Source organism: Haematobia irritans, chromosome 3, assembly GCF_050003625.1.
Source record: "Haematobia irritans isolate KBUSLIRL chromosome 3, ASM5000362v1, whole genome shotgun sequence".
NCBI classification, from domain to species: domain Eukaryota; kingdom Metazoa; phylum Arthropoda; class Insecta; order Diptera; family Muscidae; genus Haematobia; species Haematobia irritans.
In genome coordinates this window covers 188,299,118-188,322,975 of record NC_134399.1, presented here as the reverse complement: position 1 = coordinate 188,322,975, position 23,858 = coordinate 188,299,118, and the positions used below count along the sequence as shown (strand labels likewise).

The window sequence follows — 23,858 nt, the reverse complement described above, 5'->3', positions numbered from 1 at the left end:
AAATGGTGATCATCGGTCCATGTTTTTATATAGCCCCCATATAGACCGATCTCCCGATTTTACTTATTGGGCTTCTAGAATCCATAGTTTTTATCCAATTTGCCTGAAATTGGAAATGTAGAGGTATTCTAGGAAAATAAAGAGTTGTGCCGAAAATGGTGATTATCGGACCATGTTTCGATATAGCCTCTATATAGACCAATCTCCCGATTTTACTTCTTGGGCTTCTAGAATCTGTAGTTTTTATCCAATTTGCCTGAAAATTTTTAATCTAGAGGTGTTGTAGCACCATAAAGACGTGTGTCGCAAATGGTGAGTACCAGTCGATGTTTTGATATAGCCCCCATATAGACCGGTCTCACGATTTTACTTCTTCGGCTTCTAGAATCCCTAGTTTTTATCAAATTTGCCTGAAATTGGAAATCTAGAGGTATTTTAGGACCATAAAGAGGTGTGCCGAATATATTGAGTATCGGTACAGTTTTTGGTATAGCCCCCTTATAAACTGACCCTCCGATTTGGGGTCTAGATTCTAGAACTACAATTAAATGTGCTGAATACTGTATGTATCCTTCCATCTTTTGGTATAGCCCCGTTACACCGAACTCCCGATTTTACTTTTAGGCTTCTAGAATCCGTAGTTATTATCCGATTTGCCATAAATTGAAAATATACTGGCATTTTAGACCCATAACAAAGTGTATATGATTTAGTTTTATCGGTCCATTTGGTAAGGCCTCCATAGAGACCGATTCCTGGAAACTGAATGCAAAATTTCCAGATTTTACTTCTCGTAATCATTTAAGTAATTGGGATGAAAATCTACAGATTTTAGATTTTAAATCAAGGCGTTATTTCATCACTTTCTTGCACACTTACAAGAGATGTCAGAAAAATGGTTCTTATAAATTCAGAATCTGATCTAGTCTTCATAGGTAAAATCTTTACATTTATCTGTGGGAAGCGTACTGGTTGAACTGATCTCCTTGGGAAAATATCTGTCATCAAACCCCCCTGAAATTTTCGAAGGAAACTATTATATTTGATTCATGGTTGTGGGTATTTAGGTTAGGTTAGGTGCAAGGCCGATGTATCAGGCTCACTTAGACTATTCAGTCCATTGTGATACCACATTGGTGAACTTCTCTCTGGTGGGTATTTAAGATTCGGCCCGGCTGAACTTACTACTGTATTTAGTTGTTTTTTCTTTTTTTTTTTTGGATTGTTTATTGTGTGAACTTAGAACCCTAAACTTTGGGTTGCACAGTCTATACTCAAAAAACACTGAACCCAACAGGAAGGAAAATTTTGGTTAATTTTAGAAAAATTTGGTGAATTTTAGAAAAATTTTAACTAAAGAAGAATTTCACACCGAGATTACAGAAATAAGTAAATATTTGTCAAAGAAAATGTACTTTACATTATTATTTCGTTTTTCACTTTTAAAAGTTTCGTAAACGGAAGGATAAAATTGAAGTTTAACAAGTATATATGGCCGTAAGTTCGGCCAGGCCGAATTTATGTACCCTCTACCATGGATTGCGTAGAAACTTCTGCGAAAGATTGTCATCCACAATCGAATTACTTGCGTTGTGGTAATACTTACCACTGGCAAGGTATCTTAAAACTTCTTAACATCATTTTCTAAATTGTGAGTTAGTCCATACGTGGTATATATTAGGCAAAAAGTTATGTATAGGTAAGTCAACAAATAATTACGAATCGATATGGACTTTTGCACGGTACGTGGAGAGCCAGAATTGAAATATGGGGGTCGCTTTTATGGGGGCTACAATTATGAACTTGATATGGATCAATTTTTGTGTGATTGGGGATCGATTTATCTGAGGGCTATATAACTATAGACCGATATGGACCTAGTTAGGCATGGTTGTTAACGGCCATATACTAGCACAATGTACCAAATTTCAACTGACTCGGATGAAAATTGCTCCTCCAAGAGGCTCCAAAACCAAATCTCGGGATCGGTTTATGTGGGGGCTATATATGATTATGGACTGATATGGACCACTTTTGGCATTGTTTTTAAATATCATATACTAACATCACGTACCAAATTTCAACCGAATCGGATGAATTTTGCTCTTCCAAGGGGCTCCGGAGGTCAAATCTGGGGATCGGTTTATATGGGGGCTATATATAATTATGGACCGATGTGGACCAATTTTTGCATGGTTATTAGAGACCATATACTAACACTATGTACCAAATTTCAGCCGGATCGGATGAAATTTGGTTCTCTTAGAGCCTCCGCAAGCCAAATCTGGAGATCGGTTTATATGGGGGCTATATATAATTGTGGACCGATGTGGACCAATTTTTGCATAGTTATTAGAGACCATATACTAACACCATGTACCAAATTTCAGCTGGATCGGATAAAATTTGCTTCTCTTAGGGGCTCCGCAAGCAATATCTGGGGACCGGTTTATATGGGGGCTAGATATAATTATGGACCGATGTGGACCAATTTTTGCACGATTGTTAGAGGCCATATACTAACACCATGTACCAAATTTCAGCCGGATCGCAAGCTCAACCTAGGGATCGGTTAATATGGGGGCTATATTCATATAATTATGCACCGATGTGGACCAAGTTTTGCGTGGTTGTTAGAGACCATATACTAACACCATGCACCAAATTTCAGTCGGATCGGATGAAATTTGCTTCTCTTACAGGCTCCGCAAGCCAAATCTGGGAATCGGTTTATATGGGGGCTATATATAATTGTGGACCGATGTGGACCAATTTTTGCATAGTTATTAGAGACCATATACTAACACCATGTACCAAATTTCAGCTGGATCGGATAAAATTTGCTTCTCTTAGGGGCTCCGCAAGCAATATCTGGGGACCGGTTTATATGGGGGCTATATATAATTATGGACCAATGTGGACCAATTTTTGCATAGTTATTAGAGACCATATACTTACACCATTTACCATATTTCAGCCGGATCGGATGAAATTTGCTTCTCTTAGGGGCTCCGCAAGCCATATCTGGGGATCGGTTTATATGGGGGCTAGATATAATTATGGACCGATGTGAACCAATTTTTACATGGTTGTTACACCCTCACAAAAAATCGCTTCTGTAACATATACTCCCAAACATATTTTGCTTCAAGCATATACATTTTTGGGTATTGCCCAAACATTTATATGTTTGATCTCTTCCCATATATAATATGTTTGAAAGCATATTGGTCTAAACAATATATGTTTGGGTAGTCTAAGTTCCAAACATTTTGTATTTTTGCATCCAAATTCAATAATGTTGTCTTCCAAAAAACAATATGTTATTATGTGAACATATAATATGTTTGGAAGCATTTTGCACCCAAAAATATTATATGCTCAAAAAAATTCTCCCAAACAATACTGTGCTCAAAATTTTATTTATTTATTTATATATTTACAATCATAATGAATTATGGAAATAAACAGGTAATATAGGTGCTAACAACATAGGTTTTCGACCTGAATGCTCAAGATTTTGTTTCTGCCTAATTGTATATTCCCCCACATCTTTCTCACTTCCACGAGATTTTTTAGTTCTTACACGCTCACAAAAAATCGCTTCTGTAACATATACTCCCAAACATATTTTGCTTCAAGCATATACATTTTTGGGTATTGCCCAAACATTTATATGTTTGATCTCTTCCAATATATAATATGTTTGAAAGCATATTGGTCTAAACAATATATGTTTGGGTAGTCTAAGTTCCAAACATTTTGTATTTTTGCATCCAAATTCAATAATGTTGTCTTCCAAAAAACAATATGTTATTATATGAACATATAATATGTTTGGAAGCATTTTGCACCCAAAATTATTATATGCTTAAAAAAAAATTCTCAAAATTTTATTTATTTATTTATATATTTACAATCATAATGAATTATGAAAATAAACAGGTAATATAGGTGCTAACAACATAGGTTTTCGACCTGAATGCTCAAAATTTTGTTTCTGCCCAATTGTATATTCCCCCACATCTTTCTCACTTCCACGAGATTTTTTAGTTCTTAGCACCTTTTTCTGTAATACAAACATTGTAGAAGAAATTATTCAATTGTATGATTTTTTTATTTTAGTTTTACCTTTTGCCGGACGGGGATTCGAACAGCGGACCACACAGTTTGTAAGGATCAAAGAAGTAGCTGATCAATTGCCCAAGGAAAAATAAAATGTTAATTTTGTAATAACAAGCAACAACCACCAACTTAATTCAATATCGCTCCCTGTTAAATAGCGCTCCAAGCTACTAAACACATATATGTTTATAGGCTATTTCTAAATTAATATATGTTTGCATCCAAGCATATTATATTTGCAAACATTTTATGGCCCAAACATAATATGTTCTAACATATTAACATATATGTCCCAAACATGTTATGCTAGTTTATGAACATTATATGCTTGCACTCAAAAATATTGTGTTTACAAATTTGTGTTCCAAACATATAATGTTTATAGCCAAACATATGAAAAACAGTCTTTTTCATCCGTGTAGAAACCGTATACTAACACCATGTACCAAATTTCAGCTGGATCGGATGAAATTTGCTTCTCTTATGGGCTCCGTAAGCCACATCTGGGGATCGGTTTATATGGGGTGTTACAAACGGAATGACAAAGTTAATACACCCCCATCATATGGTGGAGGGTATAAAAAAAATATATTATATATATTATTATTATATAATCTTTCTTATTAGGTCAACATTTTTCCAATATTTTAACTAACTCTAACCACTGTAAATGTATTTCAATTGGGCTTCTCGAAGTCTAGCAGCCTCCTTCACTTGTATTTACACCAATGACGATTCAACAACAACAAAAACTCTCAAGACGTACTTGCTGTCGTCATATGTGAATTCATTCATGGATTCTTTTAAGTCAAGCCAGTTTGTCATTTCCATAAATGTTCAAAACAACATTTGAAACACGTTAGACAAACAACTTGGTCACATTCATACCAAATATAAATTTATGAAAAAAGCAAAATGGAACTAAAACTAAAATATATTTTTTAGGCATTGTCACTATGAGAGGGTATTTCACATTGGAACCTACTGCCATTTCCAATGGCGATTACTATGGATGGTTGTACTTGAAATGGCAACCCACAATAAAATATTTTTTGTACTATAATTAGTACCCATTATTATTTTTAATAGGCATATGTCGTAAAGAATTTAAATTAGATTTCTTAAATGAATTTATCAAACTTTTTTTTTAAATGTGATTACTACAAAGAGGACCATTATACAAAAATTAAAGAAGATTTAATTTTTAAATTGGCATTTGAGATTTTTATTTATGCATATTTTTTATGGCCCTTCAATTGTTGCCCCTTTCTCGTTATAGCAAAGGGAACAAGTTTAGGCATAATTCGTACACACATAAAAAGTTGAAAGCCTTAAATGGAGCATTGGAATAGTTCGTGCCATTTTGTTGCCAAAAAACAAACCAACGACAACAACACCTTTGCTTCATTCATTCAGTTCAGTTTTGTTCTATATTTTTTTTTTTTGTTTGCTTCTACAACTCTACGTAATGTGAGTTCATTGACTGGAGGTCTCTTAAAAGTGGAAAGAATTTAGATAACATCAAATTTAATGGCTAAACCCTAAGAAGACACGCGAGGGTCATAAACCAATATTGGTATGAGTATTTTGACCATGTCTAAACAAAAAATATGAGATTGCCTCTAGCAAAAGGATGTTAAAGGATATCTGTGATGGAGAACAATTATCATGGCATGTTGTGAGAATGTAAACGGGCAAGGAAATATTCTAAAAATCTGTTATGAAATGAAATAAAATTCAAACAAGAACATAAGGCAGAAAGTATGGCTTCCGAATTTTAAGTACCCAACACCATGAATTGCATAATTTGGCAGATTTTCCTATTTTGACAAAATTTGCAATAGAAATGAAATTTTGACAAAATTTCCTATAGAAATGCAATTTTAACAAAATTCCTTAAAGAAGTGAAATTTTGAAAAAATTTCCTATAGAAATGAATTTTTGTTAAAATTTCTTATAGAAATGAAATTTGATACAATTTATTATAGAAATCGAATTTTGACAAAATTTCCCATACAAATGCAATTTTAACAAGATTCCATAAAGAAGTTAAATTTTGAGAAAATTTCCCAGAGAAATGAAATTTTGAGAAAATTTCCTAGAGAAATGAAATTTTGGAAAAATTTCTTATAGAAATGAAATTTTGACAAAATTTCCTATAGAAATGAAATTTTAACAAAATTTCCTATTGGAATGAAATTTTGACAAAATTTCATATAAAAAATAGATGTTGACAAAATTTCCTATAGAAAAAAAATTTACAAAAAATAGAAACAAAATTTGAGAAAATTTCCTACAGAAGTGAAATTTTGACAAAATTTCTTATAGAAATGAAAAATTTTGAAAAAATTTCCTTAAGAAATGAATTTTTGAAAAAAAAATTTATAGAAATAAAATTTTGACAAAATTTCCTATAGAAATGAAATTTTGACAAAATTTCCTATAGAAATGAAATTTTGACAAAATTTCCTATAGAAATGAAATTTTGAAAAATTTCGTATAGAAATGCAATTTTAACAAAATTTCCTATAGAAATGCAATTTTAACAAAATTCCTTAAAGAAGTGAAATTTTGAGAAAATTTCCTAGAGAAATTAAATTTTGAGAAAATTTCCTATAGAAACGAAATTTTGATAAAATTTCTTACAGAAATGGAATTTTGACAAAATTTCTCATAGAAATGAAATTTTAACAAAATTCCTTAAAGAAGTGAAATTTTGAGAAAATTTCCCAGAGAAATTAAAATTTGGGAAAATTTTCCTAGAGAAATGAAATTTTGAAAAAATTTCCTATAGAAATGAAATTTTGATAAAATTTCTTATAGAAATGAAATTTTGACAAAATTTCTTATAGAAATAGAATTTTGGCAAAATTTCCTATAGAAATGAAATTTTAACAAAATTCCTTAAGGAAGTGAAATTTTGGAGAAAATTTCCTATAGAAATGAAATTTTGTTAAAATTTCTTATAGAAATGGAATTTTGACAAAATTTCTTATAGAAATGGAATTTTGACAAAATTTCTTATAGAAATGGAATTTTGACAAAATTTCCTAACATAATGAAATTAGCACAAAATTTCCTATAGAAATTAAATTTTATCAAAATTTCGCATTGGAATGAAATTTTGACAAAATTTCCTATAGTAATAAAATTTTGACAAGATTTCCAATAAAAAATAGATGTTGACAAAATTTCCTACAGAAAAAAAAAACTTGACAAAAACCAGAAACAAAATTTGAGAGAATTTCCTACAGAAGTAAAACTTTGACGAAATTTCTTATAGAAATGAAAAATTTTGAGAAAATTTCCTTAAGAAATGAAATTTTGACAAAATTACCTATAGAAATGAAATTTTGGAAAAAATTCCTATAGAAATGAAATTTTCACAAAATTTCTTGTAGAAATGAAATTTTGACAAAATTTCTTATAGAAATGAAATTTTAACAAAATTTCCTATTGGAATGAAAATTTCCTATAGAAATGAAATTGTGATAAAATTTCCTACAAAAAATAGATGTTGACAAAATTTCCTACAGAAAAAAAAATTTTGACAAAAAATAGAAAGAAAATTTGAGAAAATTAAGGACAGAAGTGAAACTTGGATAAAATTATCCCTTGAGAAATGAAATTTTGACAACATTTCCTTAAGAAATGAAATTTTCCTATTTTGAAAAAATTTGCAATAGAAATGAAATTTTGACAAAATTTCATATAGAAATGAAATTTTGAAAAAATTTCCTATAGAAATGAAATTTTCACAAAATTTCTTGTAGAAATTAAGTTTTAACAAAATTTCTTATAGAAATGAAATTTTAACAAAATTTCCTATTGGAATGAAATTTTGACAAAATTTCCGATTGAAATAAAATTTTGACAAAATTCCCTATAGAAATGAAATTGTGACAAAAAATAGAAAGAAAATTGGAGAAAATTTCGTACAGAAGTGAAATTTGGACAAAATTTCCTATAGATTTGAAAAATTTTAACAAAATGTCCTTATGCAATGAAATTTTGACAAACTTTCCTATAGAAATGAAATTTTGACAAAATTTTCTATAGAAATGAAATTTTTACAAAATTTCATATAGAAATGGAATTTTGACAAAATTTTCTGTAGGTATGAAATTGATACAAAATTTCCTGTAATTATGAAATTTTGAAAAATATTCCTATAGAAATTAAATTCTGACAAAATTTCCAATAGAAATGGAATTTTGTCCAATTTCTTAAAGAAATGAAATTTTGACAAAATTACTTACAGAAACGAAATTTTGGCAAAATTTCTTATATTTAGAAATAAAAGTTTAACGAATTTTTCTATAGGAATGAAATTTTTGACAAAATTTCCTATAGGAATACAATTTTTGACAAAATTTCCTACAGGAATGAAATTTTTGACAAAATTTCCTATAAAAATGAAATTTGTACAAAATTTCCTATAGAAATGAAAGTTTGGGAAAAATATCCTATATCATACAAATGAAATTTAACGAAATTTCCTAAAAAAAATTTGGCAACATTTTCTTTAGAAATGAAAATTTCATATAGAAATGATCTAGTAAATATTCTTATGGGTTAATAAAATACCGCCATCTAAACGTAAAAGAGTTATAAAACTTTCAAAGCACGTGCTGGGCCAACATACTTGGCAACTTTACAAAAAATATTCGCCTATTCTTTGTTCATCCTCAACCTACCACAAAAAAAGTGGAAATTGAAGTTAGCAAAAATGGCAAAGTGTATGACCAAACTTCAAATGCCACCATGGATAAAAATATTTAGAAAATGATTTCTTTGACCTCTTTTGGGTATATGTGAGAATGTGAATGTTGGTTGTTACGAAATGCAAGAAAATCTCTCTCAAAAAGACCATTTTGAGGCAGGCCCATAAAAATGTCTATATCCCATGGTAAATCTACTAGAGAATCATCAGACGTGTTAATGTTAGATGTGAACATGTGTTCTACAACACTTGAAGTCATCATTCGGTATCACATATAAACTTTGAGATTGAAATCTACATTGTGTTTCGTTTGGGAATATTTATGTACTATAAACGAAAATTGGAAATACATGCCATCGAGCATAAAGTTCGATCCGATTTGATGTCGTAAATTTTCTATCATGAATTTCATGGTGAAGCATAGGTCTCGGCTTAACATGAAACGAAAACGGAGAAATAGGAATTGAGCTGACAGAACTATTAGACCGCACATTAAATAAACTCCGGATATTAAATTAAAACAGAAAATTTTAGTGATGCAAGAGGTAGTGCAAGCGTAGTGCATGCGAAAAAAACATGTGTTCTTTTGCTAGAGGAATATCAGACGTTACCAACGAAAGTTGTTTGTTTTCTTTAAACGGACTTTATTTTAAACTCTTCGTCCTTTTGACACTTCAATGGCTTTGCACACAAAGGGCGAAAATAGGCCCCACTTGAAAACAAAGCACAACCACGGTTGCCACAGTTAGTACACGCAAAGAAAAAAAACGTTTGGAAAACGTGTACCGAAAACGTTTTTCTTTTGTTAGAGTTTTTTGAATTGCTTCGAAAATTTTAAACTTTTATCACCAAAAAAATTCGTTTGTTACAAAATTTTTATTTTTTCAATAAAAAAAGTTATTTTTGAAACAACAACACAGTCCATTTCGTTTATATCAAACACTGTTCTTTTCCGACTTTAGGTCTTTAATAAGACACAGTTTACAGTTCAAAATTTAATATACTACAATGTAATGTTGAACATTTTTTCGGAATCTTCCGAACATATCTGGAATATATGTAAAAAAAAAAAACTTTGGTCGAAGCGGGGATCGAACCCACGACCCTTGGCATGCAAGTCGGACGTAGCAACCACTGCTCCACGGTGCCAAACTAAATGTTTGTTTCTGTTAAATAAACTTTGTTTATTCGGTTCGTGGGCGCCGCAAGCTATGCTATATAAATATAACTTATATGGATATTTATCTATTGATGACCATAACAGGTACATAGCTCAGTGGTTAGTGTGTTGGCTTACAAAGTGCATGGTCCGCGGTTCGATTCTCCGTCCAGGCGAAAGGTAAAAAAAATTTTAAAATTTATAAAATCGTATAATTTCTTCTACATTGTTGGTATTACAGAAAAAGGTGCTAAGAACTAAAAAACTTCGTGGAAGTGAGAAAGATGTGAGGGAAAATGCAATCAGCCAGAAAAAATTTTTTTTGAGTTGAGTCTTTATGAAATTGTTTTTACATCCGGGAAAAGAATAAACGTTTATCACAAAAAGTATATATTTTTCTTCCAAATGTACTTCCTTTCAACGAAAAGCAAATGAGAAACGAACTTTGTTTGTCTAAAATTTCGTTTGGGAGGAAAGAATTATTTTTTGCGTGTAGAATTCTACCAAAAATGGTAAATTTTTTACTGTTTGGTAGATTGGAAGAATGTTTGATATTGCAAAAAAACCTCTTCAAATAAGAGGAATATCAAGTTTCAATAGAAATACAATTAAAAAAAAATCATAAAAATAAAGTTTTTACAAAATTTTCTATAAAAATAAAATTTTTACGAAATTCTCTAAAGAAATAAAATTTTGAGAAAATCTTCTATAGAAATAAAATGTTGACAACATTTTCTAAAGAAATAAAATTTTGACAAAATTTTCTATAAAATTTTAAACAAATTACCACATTCCTTATCAGCCTCCTCTATTTGCAGCAAAACTATCAACCAATTATCAGAATAAATTCAGGCAGTTCATTAAACCCAACAATGAACCACACTTGAACCTTCCGAAAAAAGGTTTTGTATGATAGCCGGCTTATAGAAAATTTAGTGATGGAAGGAGGCAACCTCAATCCATTCAATACATGCGAAAAAAATTGGAGAACGTGTTTTGTTTTGCTACAGGAATATCGTTGGTATCGAAAGTTATTTGTTTTCTTTAAACGAAGTTTATTTTAAGCTCTTCGTCCTTTTGAAACTTCAATGGCTTTGCACACAAAGGACGAAAATAGGCCCCACTTGAAAACAACAATCACGGTTGCCAAAGTTGGTAGAATTCTACCAAAAATGGTAGAGTTTTTACTGTTTGGTAGATTGGTAGAATTCTTGATACTGCAAAAAAACACTCTCCAAATAAGAGGTACATCAAGTTTCTATAGAAATACAATTGTGACAAAATGTTCATAAAAATAAAATTTTCACAAAATTTTCTATAGAAATAAAATTTTTACGAAATTCTCTAAAGAAATAAAATTTTGAGAAAATTTTCTATAGAAATAAAATTTTAACAAAATTTTCTATAGAAATAAAATTTTAACAAAATATTCTATAGAAATAAAACTTTTACAAAATTTTCTATATAAATAAAACTTTTACAAAATTTTCTATAGAAATAAAATTTTTACAAAATTCCTATAGAAATAAAATGTTGACAAAATTTTCTATTGAAATTTTTTAAAAATTTTCTTTAAAAATAAAATTTTAACAAAAGATTCCATAGAAATAAAATTTTGTCAAAATTTTCTATAGTAATAAAATTTTGACAAAATTTTCTATAGAAATAAAATTTTGACAAAATTTTCTAAAGAAATACAATTTTGACAAAATTTTCTATAAAAAAACAATTTTTGACAAACTTTTTTATAGATATAAAACTTTGACAAAGTTTTCTATAGATATAAAATTTTTAAAAATTTTCTATAGAAATAAAATTTTGAAAAAAAAAATTCTATAAAAATAAAATTTTGACAAAATTTTCTATAAAAATAAAATGTTGACAAAATTTTCTATAGAAATAAAATGTTGACAAAAACTTATATAGAAATAAAATTTTGACAAAATTTTCTATAGAAATAAAATTTTGACAAAATTTTCTATAGAAATAAAATTTTGACAAAATTTTCTATAGATATAAAATTTTGACAAAATTTTCTAAAGATATAAAATTTTGACAAAATTTTCTATAAAAAAAACAATTTTTGACAAACTTTTTATAGATATAAAATTTTGAAAAATTTTCTATAGAAATAAAATTTTGAAAAAAAAATTCTATAAAAATAAAATTTTGACAAAATTTTCTATAAAAATAAAATGTTGACAAAATTTTCTATAGAAATAAAATGTTGACAAAAACTTATATAGAAATAAAATTTTGACAAAATTTTCTATAGAAATAAAATTTTGACAAAATTTTCTATAGAAATAAAATTTTGACAAAATTTTCTAAAGATATAAAATTTTGACAAAATTTTCTATAAAAATAAAATCTTGACAAAATTTTCCATAGAAATAAAATTTTGACAAAATTTTCTATAGAAATAAAATTTTGAAAAAATTTTCTATAAAAAAAAACAAGTTTTGACAAACTTTTTTTTATAGAAATATACTTTGACAAAGTTTTCTAAATAAAATTTTGAAAAATTTTCTCTAAAAATAAAATTTTCACAAAATTTTCTACAGAAATAAAATTTTTAAAAAAATTTTTTCTATAGAAATAAAATTTTGACAAAAAAAAGTTTTTACGAAATTTTCTATAGAAATAAAATTTTGACAAAATTTTCTATAGAAATAAAATTTGCTTTTTTTAAGTTTGGTTTATTTTTTGGTAGATTATCAAGTCAAATTAATGTTTTTTTTTTTTGTTTGTGTTTAAGTTTATGAAGAGTTTTATCAACATCAAGTAAGTTTTTTGTGTGTCCCAATTTAAAATCATAATTGACAATTTGTAGATCTTTTTTGAGACTTAAATGTTTGCCCCATATATCGAATAGTTTTCAGTCTAGACTGTGGAAGTTTATTCTCATTTATCTTTGATTAAAGTGAAAAAGATACTCAAAGTGCATGCGAGGTTAATCAATTGTCTTTAATATTTGCACTATACAATGAAATCGAAACAATTTGCAAGAAGAATATCTAAGAGCTGAAAAAAGTGTTGCTATTGACAAAATCTTTATAGCTTCAATTTATATTAATTCTCCACAAGCAGTCACTAAAACCTGGTCACTTCTCTACAACAATAGTCTAGCTCCTAATGGTTTTAGTGCCATACATATTGAACTATTTTCAATTACTAAACAATAAAATGTAATGAACTCAATGAAACTAGAGCAACATGCCATTGCCACCCACTTGTGGCAATTCCTAGAGGAATAAATATTTTAATGGACATAGAGCTTCTACAATATATTTCCCATGTGGTGTGTATGGAAGAGGAACAATAGCTTGAATTCTGTATTTGATGTTTGATATGGTGAAGAGAAGAAATTGTTTGCATTGGAATAGCGCTGCTGGTCCCCACTGGAACTAGGGTGCATTTAGAAATTCAATTCCTTTGTTCGGAGGCATAATTCTATGACTGCATTTGCAATTACTACGCCGCCACAGTTTTTGTTCGATTCTGTTGAGAACCAGATGACAGTTGTCTTTTGCATTGCTATCATCATCTTTAGGTGGTTTCTAATACAATTCCATTATTTTCGACTTGCAAATGAATAAAAAAGGAAATCGAAAAAAAACGGAAAACTAGAAAAAGTAGGTTCATATACCACGACAGGGGAAACTAACCTAACTGACTATCGGACTGACAAGGGGTACGGATGAAACTGTCAAGACAAGTCGAAGAAAATACTACAAAAGACCATGCCATTTTTGATTTGCATATGAAATGGGCTCTGATAATGGAAAAAAGGAGAGAGTGACTGAGTGAATGACAAAACAACAAAGGCTTCAAGCAATAAGTGAACGTTGTTCTAGTCTCGCTCTCGTTCCTTTACCCTTTCATGTGAAGAGTTTTCAATGAAATTGAACTAATTTAAATATTATACAAACCTTTTTTCGTTTTATTGGTAAACAAATATTTTATTCTTTTTCTAGCTATTGTCCTCAATTGAGTGTTTTTTTGGAAACTGAAATTTTCTTAACGTTTTGGTGACACATAGTAATAATGGAATATTTGATGATTTCTTGAAATGATAATTATTCTCGGTATTGTTGGCTATTTTTGATAGTTGAATATTTTTGTCAACATTTTATTTCTATAGAAAATTTTCTCAAAATTTTATTTCTATAGAAAATGTTATTTCTACAGATAACATAATTTTGTCAAAACTTTATCTCCATAGAAAATATTCCCAAATTTTATTTCTATAGAAAATTTTGTCAAAATGTATTTCTATAGAAAATTTTGTCAACATTTTACTTCTATAGAAAATTTTGCTAAAATTTTATTTCTATAGAAAATTTTGCCAAAATTTTATTTCTATGGAGAATTTTGTCAAAATTTTATTTCTATAGAAAATTTTGCCAAAATTTTATTTCTATGGAGAATTTTGTCAAAAATTTTTTTCTATAGAAAATTTTCTAAAAATTTTATTTCTATAGAAAAATTTGCCAAAATTTTATTTCTATGGAGAATTTTGTCAAAATTTTATCTCCATAGAAAATTTTTCGAAATTTTTATTTCTATAGAACAATTTGTCCAAATTGTATTTCTATAGAAAATTTTGCCAAAATTTTATTTTTGTAGAAATTTTTGTTAAAATTTTATTTCAATTGAAAATTTTATCTATATAGAAAATGTGGTCCAAATTTTATTTCTATTGAAAATTTTGTCAAAATTTTATTTCTATAGAAGCTTTTGTCAAAATTTTATTCCTATACAAAATTTTGTCAAAATGTTATTTCCATACAAAATTTTGTCAAAATTTTATTTGAATACAAAATTTTGTCAAAATTTTATTTCTGTAGAAAATTTTGCGAAAATTTTATTTTTGTAGAAATTTTTGTGAAAAATTTATTTCTATTGAAAATTTTATCTATATAGAAAACTTGGTCAAAATTTTATTTCTATAGGAGCTTTTATCAAAATTTTATTTCTATTGAAAATTTTGTAAAATTTTTATTTCTATAGAAAATTTTGTAAAATTTTTATTTTTATAGAACAATTTGTCAAAATTTTATTTCTATAGAAAATTTTCTCAAAATTTTATTTCTATAGAAAATTTTGTTAAAATTTTATTTCTATAGAAAATTTTGTCAAGATTTTATTTCTATAGAAAATTGTGTCAAAATTTTATTTCTATACAAAATTTTGCCAAATTTTATTCCTATGGAGAATTTTGTCACAATTTTATTGCTAAAGAAAATTATGTGAAAATGTTGTTTTTATAGAAATTTTTGTCAACATTTTATTTCTATAGAAAACTTTGTCAACATTTTATTTCTATAGAAAATTTTGTCGAATTTTTATTTCTATAGAACAATTTCTCAAAATTTTATTTCTATAGAAAATTTTGCCAAAATTTTATTTTTGTAAAAATTTTTGTTAAAATTCTTTCTCTATAGAAAATTTTGTCAAAATTTTATTTCTATGAAAAATTTTGTATTTTTTTTTTTCTATTGAAAGTTTTATCTATATAGAAAATTTGGTCAAATTTTATTTCTATTGAAAATTTCGTCAATATTTTATTTCTATAGAAGCTTTTTTCAAAATTTTATTTCTATTGAAAATTTTGTCAAATTTTTATTTCTATAGAGGCTTTTGTCAAAATTTTATTTCTATAGAAGCTTTTGTCAAAACTATATTTCTATACAAAATTGTGTCAAAATTTTATTTCTAAAGACAATTTTGTTAAAATTTTATTTCTATAGAAAATTTTGTCAAAATTTTATTTCTATAGAAAATTTTGTCAACATTTTATTTCTATAGAAAATGTTGTCAAAATTTTATTTCTATAGAAAATTTTGTCAAAATTTTATTTCTAATGAAAATTTTGTGGAAATGTTATTTCTATAGAAATTTTTGTCAACATTTTATTTCTATAGAAAACTTTGTCAACATTTATATAGAAAATTTTTCAAATTTTTATTTCAATTTGTCAAAATTTTATTTCTATAGAAAATTTTGCCAAAATTTTATTTTTGTAGAAATTTTTGTTAAAATTTTATTTCTATTGAAAATTTTATCTATATAGAAAATTTGGTCCAAATTTTATTTCTATTGAAAATTTTCTATAGAAAATTTTGTCAAAATTTTCTTTCTATAGAAAATTTTGTCAAATTTTTATTTCTATAGAAAATTTTGTCAAAATTTTCATTTCTATAGAAAAATTTGGCGCCACATCTGGTCATTTTAACCATACAGTAGTTCATTTGTTAAAATTTTATTTCTATAGAAAATTTTGTCAAAATTTTATTGCTATAGAAAATTTTGTCAAAATTTTATTTCTATAGAAAATTTTGTCAAAATTTTATTTCTATAGAAAATTTTGTGAAAATGTTATTTTTATAGAAATTTTTGTCAACATTTTATTTCTATAGAAAACTTTGTCAACATTTTATTTCTATAGAAAGTTTTGTCAAATTTTTATTTCTATAGAACAATTTGTCCAAATTGTATTTCTATAGAAAATTTTGCCAAAATTTTATTTTTGTAGAAATTTTTGTTAATATTTTATTTCTATTGAAAATTGTATCTATATAGAAAATTTGGTCCAAATTTTATTTCTATTGAAAATGTTGTCAAAATTTTATTTCTATAGAAGCTTTTGTCAAAATTATATTTCTATACAAAATTTTGTCAAAATTTTATTTCTATAGAAAATTTTGTCAAAATTTTATTTCTATAGAAAATTTTGTCAAAATTTTATTTCTATAGAAAATTTTGTCAAAATTTTATTTCTATAGAAAATTTTGTGAAAATGTTATTTTTATAGATATTTTTTTCAACATTTTATTTCTATAGAAAATTTTGTCAACATTTTATTTTTGTAGAAATTTTTGTTAAAATTCTTTTTCTATCGAAAATTTCGTCAAATTTTTATTTCTATAGAAGCTTTTGTCAAAATTTTATTTCTATAGAAGCTTTTGTCAGAATTTTATTTCTATTGAAAATGTTATCAAAATTTTATTTCTATAGAAGCTTTTGTCAAAATTTTATTTGTATAGGAAATTTTTTCAAATTTTTATTTCTATAGAAAATTTTCATTTTTATACAAAAATTTGGGGCCTAATCTGGTCATTTTAACCATACAGTAGTTCATTCTATTTTTGGGAATCGTACGAAAATTTTCTTTTGCTTTAGTTCATATTGAACTAAGCTGTGCCGTTATTGAACTTTATACCTACCCACGTTTAATTCATAAAATGGTTGAGCATACTTAAAAAAATGAAAATTTCATAGGGCTGTGGGAAATTTCGCGAAAAATAATAATAGAATTAACTACAAACAAATAGTTTTTCCAATAGAAATAAGTTAAAATTATCGTTAATTTAACTACACTCAAAAAAAGTGAACTCACTATTTCACTAAAGCCAATTTAACTATAGTTTAGTTCATGAACTTATTATATTTGGTGAAAGTTTCATTTACTATAATAATTTTTTGCGTACGTTAGGTAATGAACTAAAAGATGGGAAAAAATTATACACATGTTAAGGATAGAGATTTACTAAATTCATATTTGTCATAAAATAGTTCACTATTTCTTCAAATTTTTAAATTTTACTACAAAAGCGTCCATCATGAACTTCGTATGTCACTAAAGACATTCTTGCAATTTTGAACTCCAATTTTTTCCTCCAAACTACAAAATTTTCTTTAAAAAGTGAAAAAAATTATTTATGTATAATAAATTTTCTTGGATTTGTCGAAAAATTCGTACTTAAATTTATGATATCGGCGCGATGCCAGCGCTTGTAATAATGTTTAGTTAAAAATTTCTAAAAATATTCAAAATTTTCTAAAATTAATCAAAAGTTTTCTTCCTGGTGGGTTCACTGTTTTTTCAGTGTACGGACTTGTTTTTGTGTACGATTTATTTTGAGAATTTTGCATGTTTTATTTCAGTTTTTTTTTCTTCTTTTTCTGTGGAATTAAAAAAACTTTTTTTTTGAATATTTGTTATAATTTGGTTTTTTTGACGGGAATTTAATTGCATGTGAAAAACTTTGAAAATTCTATAGGACCCAATTTTAATTTTATAGAGCCCAAATTTAAAACGAGATAGCTCCCTAAAAACATCTTTTGCTCGGATACCAAAATCCGTAAGAGAAGGTTAAAATTCTTTTTTGGAGTGTAGAATTTATAGAACTGAAATTATTTGTTTTTTTTTTTTTTTGGAATATATCAACAGAGCTATGGTATTGAACCAGATAAATGTTGGTGTAAAACTCCACATAAAAACACATTTTCTACATTTAAAAAAAGTTAACTTGGCTCCAAAGTCTTTCACATACGGATTTTTTATATTGATATTGATCCGATATGGCCCATTTATAATACCATCTGAGCTATATCAATATTAACTTCTTCTGGCAAGTTTTACAGACGATAAAAAAAATTAAAATTATTTGTCCATAATTTTAATTTTATCCCTAAAAAAATATTTTTTTAGCTCGAAAACAATACGAACATCCTTAAGCGAAAGTTCAAATCTCGGCTTTGTCGAAAAGTAGAATAGAATCGCTTTTGAAAATCTCAAAGAGTCGATTATTCGATTTTACATATCATATTTATATTTTTGAAAATATATGAACAAAGTGTATGCAATTAATTCCTTCTCTCGTTACAAATTATAATTTGTTGCTTGTTAAAGGCAATAAATCAATGTTGGTTTATTCATGAAAACTTAAAAAAAGGTGGAACCCTCTGTATTGTTCTTTTCAAAGCTTCCTGAAGTATTAGCAATATTTATCAAACCAAATACCAATTATCAAAATTAAAATTCAATAATGGTCTCCCAACAACTAATAAAAATGTTCCCTTGTTCTAGACCATAATATTTTGCATACCTAATTCATAACAAATCTCTTTTAAAAAATATGCAAATATCTTAATAATAATAATAACAATAATTAAAACAAGTATATACAGCAGTAAGTTCGGCCGGGCCGAATCTTAAATACCCACCACCATGAACCATATATTAGGGTTTCCTTTGAAATTTCAGGAGGGCTTGAGGACTTGAGGACACAACCCGAAGATAAATTTAAAGATTTCACCTAGGTTAGGTTAGGTTAGGTTATGTGGCAGCCCGATGTATCAGGCTCACTTAGACTATTCAGTCCATTGTGATACCACAGTGGTGAACTTCTCTCTTATCACTGAGTGATGCCCGATTCCATGTTAAGCTCAATGACAAGGGACCTCCTTTTTATAGCCGAGTCCGAACGGCGTTCCACATTCCAGTGGAACCACTTAGAGAAGCTTTGAAACCCTCAGAAATGACACCAGCATTACTGAGGTGGGATAATCCACCGCTGAAAAACTTTTTGGTGTTCGGTCGTAGCAGGAATCGAACCCACGACCTTGTGTATGCAAGGCGGGCATGCTAACCATTGCACCACGGTGGCACGGATTTCACCTATGAGGACTATATCAGATTCTGGATTTATAAGAACCATTTTTGTTTGAGGTTTAGAGGAATCATTAACATCTCTTGTAAGTGTGCAAGAAAATTATAAAATAACGTCTTGATTTGAAATCTTAAATCTGTAGAAGTAAAATCTGGAAATTTTACATTGAGTTTCAAGCAATTTTCATGATCAGTGCGCCTTCTACACCCTCAAGAAGTGAAGTCGGTCTATATGGAGGCATTACCAAATGGACCGATAAAAACTTAATCCGATACACGTTTTTGTGAGCCTAGAATACCAGAATATTTACAATTTCAGGCATATCAGATAAAAACTACGGTTTCTAGAAACCCAAGGAGTTAAATCGGGAGATCGTTCTTATGGGGGCTATACTAAAATATGGACCGATACCCACCATTTTCGGCACACCTCTTTGTGACCCGAAAATACCTCTAGATTTCCAATTTCAGGCAAATAGGATAAAAACTTCGGATTCTAGAAGCCCAAGAAGTAAAATTGGGAAATCGGTCTATATGGGGGCTATACCAAAATATGGATCGATACTCACCATTTTCGGCACACCTCTTTATGGTCCTAAAATACCTCTAGATTTCCAATTTCAGACAAATTGGATAAAAAATACGGTTTCTATAAGCCCAAGACCCCAAATCGGGAGATCGGTCTATATGGGGGCTATCCCAAAATATGGACCGATACTCACAATTTTTGGCACACGTATTTGTGGTCCTACAATACCTCTAGATTTCCAATTTCAGATAAATTGAATAAAAACTGCGGTTTCTATAAGCCCAAGAAGTAAAATCGGGAGATCGGTCTATATGGGGGCTATACCAAAATATGGACCGATACTCACAATTTTTGGCACACGTATTTGTGGTCCTACAATACCTCTAGATTTCCAATTTCAGGTAAATTGAATAAAAACTGCGGTTTCTATAAGCCCAAGAAGTAAAATCGGGAGATCGGTCTATATAGGGGCTATACCAAAATATGGACCGATACTCACAATTTTTGGCACACGTATTTGTGGTCCTACAATACCTCTAGATTTCCAATTTCAGGTAAATTGAATAAAAACTGCGTTTTCTATAAGCCCAAGAAGTAAAATCGGGAGATCGGTCTATATGGGGGCTATACCAAAATATGGACCGATACTCACAATTTTTGGCACATGTATTTGTGGTCCTACAATACCTCTAGATTTCAAATTTCAGGTAAATTGAATAAAAACTTCGGTTTCTATAAGCCCTAGAAGTAAAATCGGGAGATCGGTCTATATGGGGGCTATACCAAAACGTAGACCGATACTCACCATTTTTGGCACATCTCTTTATGGTCATAAAATACCTCCAGATTTCAAATTTCAGGCAAATTGGATAAAAACTACGATTTCTATAAGCCCAAGACCCCAAATCGGGAGGTCGGTTTATATGGGGACTATATCAAAACCTGGACCGATATAGCCCATCTTCGAACTTGACCTGCCTGCAGACAAAAGACGAGCTTGTGCAAAATTTCAGCTCGATTGCTTCATTATTGAAGACTGTAGCGTGATTACAACAGACAGACAGACAGACAGACAGACAGACAGACGGACAGACGGACATCGTTATATCGTCTTAGAATTTCTCCCTGATCAAGAATATATATACTTTATATAGTCGGAAATCGATATTTCGATGCGTTACAAACGGAATGACAAACTTATTATACCCCCGTCACCATTCTATGGTGGTGGGTATAAAAAGAAAGACTCACTTTATTGTTGATAACCAGTTGATAATAATACTAAATGTATTGTCCAATGGATTGAGGCAGTCTCGCTTATATTGTTGTTGTTGCTGTTGTTAATATTTGTTGATGTCATTAATGTTGTTGGTGTTATTTAATTTTCTGCTCAGCAGGATGATGAGGCTTAATTTTGGTTTAGGTATTAAGATTTGTTTCTAACTCTCTTGATAGACAAACTCTTATAGATGACTTAATTATTGTCTCAATTAGAACATTTTACGCACATTCGCACACACACACGTACACTCTTAATCAACCAAGACGACGAGATATCAATCAATTAAATCCACTTAAATGGCTGTGTTTACCTTATCCAAGCTTTAATCGATCATTAACTACCAATGTTTTTGATATGGATAATTTGGCAGTGATGTTTTGATTGAGTAATGTGTAAAGTAAAGGGAGCGGGAGAGAGGGAACGAGAATGTGCAGAGTCTTATATGTGTGTTAGTTCTATTATGATTGAACAGCAATGCAAACAAAATTCAACAGCGTAATTATCTCCAACAATGTAAACATACAAAATACACTCACAGGTGGAGGATTATAGTATGACGTTACGTCTACGTCCTTTCGTTCTTTAATAAAGAAAAACACTAGAGTGAGGTAAGCCGTCTATATAATCATCAGAGACTGTTGCTCTATGTTTGTTGTTTTTGTTTTGTATTTTTTGGTCCTTCACTCTTTATAAGACCACTATGATAGAGCTCCTCGTTATACGAAGGTGAGAGATAATGATGATGGATCTATAAATGTCGTAGACACGCTGAGGATAGTCGTCGCGTATGCACTTCATACCAATACATAAGGGTGTATAAGTAAATGTGTATGTTGGGTGTCTGTGTGATTGACAGGATATTTTTACTTTTATTTTTGTTGATTCTTGTACTCAACTCTCAAAATAAAACCAGATTCAAAAGGGGGATGAGCACACTTTCTCTAGACACAAAGGACTTTGATTTTTCCAAACGCTTTTGATTAGTTAGTTAATTTTAGATTATTTTTTTGTTTTCTATTTATATAAAAATTTATTTGATTTCTTCTGGGGAAAAGCGAAAATTTTTTAAGCAGACTTTATCTTGCTACAATGGCACTTTTGGATTTTGTTTGTTATATTTTTGTGGTCATATAAATATTTAAGCAATTTATAAATTTTTGTAAATATTTTGATCTTTCTTTAATTACATTCGGAAACTCTTTTTCTTTGATATGTTTTAATTTTAGTTTAAATCAACTTTTTAAATCTTTCGTTTTTTACACTCTAAATCACTTTCTTTCACTTCCTGTTTATTTTCACAATTTCCTTTTTGCACAAAAAAAAATTTAATGCTATGGACAAAACTGCCAAGCCAAACACTTCACGGGCCAACACCAAACCAAATATGATTCTGGACTTAGTTTGACTCTGGATACGATTTAAACGGACCACTCCACACCTTCTATGTCTCCACAGTGCAAATGTGTGTAACGTTCTATAACTCTCTTCTTAGATGGAGCTTTACTTTCATTCAATCTTTCTATCCTGGTATTCTGTTTTTTTCTATTTTTTCTCAAACGTATTTATTTTTCTTCCATCGTTCACAACAATTCGTTTCAGACTGATTGGAACTACCGCTAACAGACAGCCATCAAGCCAATACTTAACTCCAAAGGCAGCAGAACAACCGTATAACGTACTAAACATCAGTAGCAATGCCAACAGAGCGTAGAACGACGCTCACTACACTTTGCTATTTTTTGGGGGGCAAACGACTACCAGCGAAACAATAACACACAGTAGTTATATGGGCAGAGAGTGTGTAATGTCGACTGCTCTGCTACTACTATAGTCGTGTGTATTGCACGAATGCTGCCCTATCGTCATATTTATCGTATTATGCCGCATATCGTAATGTAGCATCATCACAACAAAACAAGAAGCCAGCATAGTCAACTCGAAATGTATGCTTCAGAGTTGCCATGTGTATTATATATGGAATTTTTATATGCTACATCACTTTGTGATCTCGATGTAGGTAATAGGTCATTGAAAAAAACAGTTTGGCACAACACTACACACAAAATTTTTCCAATTAAAATTTTAATTGAGTTTTAAAAAATATTTAATTAAAAATTTAATTTATTCAACAAATGTTTTAATTCAAACAAAAATCAATCACAAAAATAATAATATGAATTAATTTTTTAATTGGATTTGTAATTGATACTGTGATTGATGACATTTCAATTAAGAATTAATTGGATCAATTAATTTCGTTATTAAATCAGAATTTTTTTTTTGTGTAGTAACATTAATATTATTATTGTATTTAGGTCTTGTTTTGAGGATGATCTTGGAGCTCTAATATGTCAAAGCCCTTCTTTCACGGGATGTAGATACCACCCAGTATACACTGAAAAAACAGTGAACCCACCAGGAAAGATATCTTTCGATTAATTTTAGAAAATTTGGAACTTTCTTAGAAAATTCTAACTAAACGGTATTACAAGCGCTGGCACCACTCCGATATGGCAAAAACAAGTAAATATTTTTCGACAAATTCAAGAAAATTTATTAGACATAACTAAATTTTTTGAGTAG

At 28.9% G+C, this 23,858-nt stretch overlaps 1 protein-coding gene across 11 annotated transcripts in view; it reads right to left on the bottom strand.

Annotated features, from left to right (window-relative positions):
* Positions 1 to 22,882, bottom strand: part of OtopLa (proton channel otopetrin-like a) — a 237,535-nt gene extending 214,653 nt beyond the window's left edge. For 5 of the 11 annotated variants that reach the window (XM_075300666.1, XM_075300667.1, XM_075300668.1 and 2 more), the window contains exon 1: positions 21,245 to 22,881. The gene's annotated coding sequence lies outside the window, so the exon portion shown is untranslated. Of the gene's footprint in view, positions 1 to 21,244 lie in introns of all 11 variants that reach the window. The other 6 variants (XM_075300664.1, XM_075300661.1, XM_075300662.1 and 3 more) reach the window with 4 other exon arrangements.
* Positions 22,883 to 23,858: the final 976 nt, after the last annotated feature.